Raw genomic sequence first — 5,081 nt, 5'->3', positions numbered from 1 at the left:
GTCTGTCTATTCATCCACCTACTATCTATCTATCCATCTATTTATCTATCTCTCTATCATCCATCTATCATCATCTACCAAATGAAAATCTACTATACCATCCATCTATACATCTTCTATTATCTATCTGTCTATCTATCTATCTATCTATCATCTATCTGTCTATTCATCTATCTACTATTTATCTATCTTCTATCATTCATCTATCATCATCTACCAACTGAGAATCTATTATACCATTCATCTATACATCTGTCTACTATCTATCTATCTATCTATCTATCTCGATCGACCTATCTTCTATCTGTCTGTCTGCTCGTCTGTTTTGCCTGGAAGCCGGGGTCCTCTTTCAGGAAGTGTTGGTGTCTCCATAAATGATGGGGCATGCTTATGTTTCCTCAATGAGAGGAACTTGGCAACTGAAAAAGCAATACACAAAGGCAACCATGTCAAAGTGAACTAGGGCTGTGTCTTAGATGGAGTGCTGGTTAATTTCCGTCTACCCCACACAAGCCTGGACATCCCTGGGGGGAGTGCCTCTGACAGAGTGGCCAGTGGGCATGTAATTAAGACATTTTCTTGATTGATAATTAATGCGGGAGGGTACAGTCCACTGGGGGTGGTGTCACTCCTGGGCAGATATACAGCTCTTATCCTGAGCTGTATAAGAAAAAATGCTAAGCAAGTCAGGGGGAACAAAGCAGTAAGCGGCAGTCCTCATGGTCTCTGCTTCAAGCTTTTACCTTGATGTGCAGTACTTATTAACATACATGAGACCAATTCCATCCTAATAACCCAGGAGTAGTGGTATTCACCTATGTCACAGATACTAAAGGCAGTGTTGTCATGATAGAATTATTGTAAAAATCAAAGATAAACTATTAAAAATGATTTCTGATTATCTTTTTAAGCATCTCTACTTCTGCATGCTTTATTGGTGGATACAAAGCTGACCCTTGACCCTTTGCCAGTCTCTCCACAGAGCCATCAAGTGACCGTGGTGCCCTTTCGTTGATGAGCTACCCTAAGGGTCCTGAGGTGCTGATGCCCCACGTTTTCCATCGTGGTTTTATAGCTCTTGGATATTTGTTATGCAGGAGAATGGCATACATCAGTTGTTACCAAAGCACAAAACCATGGCTGAAAGCACACTATACCAGGGAGACGGCTCCTGTCCCACTGTTTAACTGTATACGGTTGCCCTTTGACCCTTTGAGGAAAGAAATACAGAGAAGTCAGAGATGCCCAGCTCTTCCTTGTTGGCAGGTTCTCAGCCCAAATCAGCAGCTTTCTGTTTAGATGTTGGCACAACTAGGCCTCCCACCCACCTCTTCTTGACTGGTTTTGCCCTTATATCTTCCACAGCTATGGCTCTTTCCAGTACCCTGGTGCTGAGGAGTCCATGGGGACCCCGTTAGTCTCCCTGTTCACTTGGTTCAGTGCATAGGTTTGGGGTGCAGGTCTGATGGGGGAAGTCCTGTGTATGTGCATATCTTATTGGTTGTTGAATAAAGCACTGTTGTCCAATAGGGAAGCAAGACAGGTGGGACTAGGAGTCGAGAAGGATTCTGGAAAAGAGTGGCACAGTCACGATGTAGGAAGCCAGAGGAGTAAGAGGTCGAGACCCTATTCTCTGGTAAGCGAAGACCACATGTAAATATTCAGACTAGCAATTATGGGTTAAATACTTAAGTCAGAGCTAGTTGATAAGAAATCATAGCAAACGGCCAACAGCTTCATAATTAATATAGTTTCCTGTGTGTTCATTTGGGTTGGCAGGGCTCTGGGACCTAGGCACTGGCAATGTGGGTATTAAGAACTTCCACTTAAACCTTAACAAAAGCTTAAAAAGGGATTTTACAATCAAAAAAACAGAGGCAAAAGCAGCTTCTTGGTAGCAGCATTTTTCTCTGGTGATTCTGTTTTGCTAGAGACAAGCAGAGACTCACACGGTTCCCTTAAGGGAGTCTTCCTGACTCAGCATAAGCAGAAAAAAGAAAGAAAGAAAGAAAGAAAGAAAGAAAGAAAGAAAGAAAGAAAGAAAGAAAGAAAGAAAGAAAAGAGAAAACTGCAAGGCTCTTTTAAGAGGCTCTGCTAACAGTTGAATGGTGTGTACAGGCAGCTGGCAGTGGCAGTGACCACATCTCCAAGCCGGCACCATGCTGCTGCCAGTTAGGGCAGTGAGCTGGCATTAAACTTATGCCCGCCACGTTGTAAAGCCAATGGCTGTTTCCACTTTAATTTTAGCAATGTTCTTTAGCCTATATAAGACATATGGTCAGAAAAACATAAAGTTTTACAGTAAAGTCAGATTCAGATGAAGTAAAACCTTGGAAAGGTTTATATTGTGTTTAAAAATATAGGTAGACTTGGGAGAGTAAAAGAAACAAGTAGCTGGCTGTGGTGGCACACGCCTTTAATCCCAGCACTCAGGAGGCAGAGGCAGGCAGATCTCTGTGAGTTCAAGGCCAGCCTGGTGTACAGAGGAAGTTCAAGGGCAGTCAAAGTACAGAGAAACCCTGTCTCAAAAAAGTAAAAGGTAAAAGTAAAAGTAAAAGAAATAGAGTAATATAAGCCATGTAAAGATGGAAAATACACAGGGAGTCTGGATACTGTATGCTAATGTGTTTTTCAGTTGTTCAGTGGCTAAGGAAGGAACAACTGCAGAAATATACTTGATTATAAATGCTTCTGAATTAATCCAACTTATATATTTCGAAAATGCTTTGACTTCTAAATTTATATATAAAGACAGGCTACTTGGGAAAAGAGTTTTTGTTTATGTTTCCACAGAAAATGGAAAGCTGTGGATTCCTTCCAGGCTTCTGTGGTTTGATGAACCAAGACCCCCGGAAGCAATGGCCCAAGTGATTCAACATCTCAAACAGCTGAGATGATGCAGCCTTATGGACTACAAAAACAAGGACTTTGGCCAGTTCTGTGTTTTGTCATGATCCCCATGGTATGGACAGCACCCCCTAACAGCAGGAAGTAGTTTGGAATGAACAATTCCCAATTTCCCAAATAATGTTTATAATTTTTTTCATTTAAATGGGTTGCTTATAATTAGCTAATGATCACAACTAACCTCTTTTTAAAGGTAAAAGGGGATTATGGTATGAAAGCGAAAACTTTTGTATTGGTATGGATTTTAATTTATTAATACAAATTTAAGGTCAATTTTGTGATATGTATATTTCTCCTCTTGATTAAGTATTGTGTTTATATTGATCTTTTAAAATTATAATGTATAATTAAGCACAGACTATAGATAGTTACCTATAATAGTCAAAACTTATAGTTAGGTTAGTTAGGTTTTCTAGATATACAGAGATATATTTGAAATAGGTAGATAGTCTTCAAACCTTTCAAAGACCTTCAGAAAATGGCATTTAAAATGGTTTAGGGCTTTTCTTGACAATGAGAAATGTCTGCTCCCGGCACACCAATTACATCTGAGAGGAAAATGGGCATCGAAGAAACTCGTTATGGAGTTTGCTTTCAACATGGCAAGATTGGCCATTTGGGCAAGAAATGCTCTTGTCTAGACTGTTTGACTGTTGCAATGTAATCTGAACATGCAGGACCCATAGAAAAGTGACTGCTGAACACGGATAATCTTAAAAAGTTCCTGCTTTATGGAAGAGTCTGTTGGACTTTCTGCAGGACACGGAAAAATGACTGACAGACTGCCAATGGAGATGGACAGTTTAAAACTCCTGCTTCACTGAGAAGTCTGCCAGACACACTGTGGCCTATGTGCTGAAGATGGATGCTCCAACGTTACAGAGGAACTTCGGGTGACTGTCCAGGCAGTAAGATGTCTCTGTCAATTCTAGTGTTTATATATTATCTTTTTGTGGTCTTTGATGGAGTTGAAGACAGATAGTTATAATTATGGTTTTCCTTAGTTATGATGAAAGATAAGCTACATATAAGACTTTAGACTCACAAAGATAGGATAGATGATATTTTCTTTCAATCTTACTAAATGTTAATGGATAAAATATGGTAACTATAGTTCTTACTTGATAACTGTTCTGTTATATATAATTTGACTATGTTAAAGTTAAAACCTTTCTTTTCTTTTCTAAGAGGAGATGATGGAGGAAGTCCTGTGTATGTGCTTATCTTATTGGTTGTTGAATAAAGCACTGCTGGCCAATAGGGAAGCAAGACAGGTAGGACTAAGAGTCAAGAAGGATTCTGGAAAAGAGAGGCACAGTCAGTCACGAAGTAGGAAGCCAGAGGAGTATGAGATCCTGACCCTGTTTCCGGTAAGCGAAGACCACATGGAAATATTCAGACTAGAGATTATGGGTTAAATACTTATGTCAGAGCTAGTTGATAAGAAATCATAGCAAACGGCCAACAGCTTCATAATTAATATAGCATTCTATGAGTTATTTGGGGGTTTAGACAGCTCAGCAGGGCCCAGGCAGCAGGCAGGAAGACTAAACGTAATACAGGTCAATCTGGATGGCCACGTTGCATGCTAAGGTCCCACCCTCTGATTGGGTTCTGAAAGAAGGGTCCTCATAGACTCTTGTGTTTGAATGCTTGGCCACAGGTTGTGGCACTATTAGGAGGTGTGGCTTTGTTGGAGGAAGTGTGTCACTGGGGGCTGGGCTTTGAGGTCTCAAAAGCTCAAGCCACACACTCCCAGTGTGGCATTCACTTCCTGTACCTCTCCAGCACCATGTCTGCCTGCATGACACCACACTTCCTGCCATGATGACAATGGACTAAACCTCTGAACTGTAAGCCAGCCCCAATTAAACGTTTCTCTTTATAAGAATTGTTGTGGTTATGGTGTCTCTTCACAATGATAAAACCCTAAGACACTGCCCCGCAGGACTCACTTCTGTGGGAGTTCCAGGACAAGCTGCCATTGGAGGAACACATGTTCCTGAAAGACCTTCCTGGTTGGAAAGTGGCAGATGTAAGACCATCTACTTCAGACTGTGCAGTGTAGGCTGCTAAGGCTGCAGGTCACCTTAGAGTCTCATTCCCCACTGCCTTGAGCCCCCAAGATCATAGGTAGCTTCACAGTCACATAAGGGGAAGTAATGAAGGGGAAT

Source organism: Mesocricetus auratus, unplaced genomic scaffold, assembly GCF_017639785.1.
Source record: "Mesocricetus auratus isolate SY011 unplaced genomic scaffold, BCM_Maur_2.0 Super-Scaffold_100024, whole genome shotgun sequence".
Lineage (NCBI taxonomy): Eukaryota > Metazoa > Chordata > Mammalia > Rodentia > Cricetidae > Mesocricetus > Mesocricetus auratus.
This window is presented reverse-complemented; position numbering follows the sequence as displayed.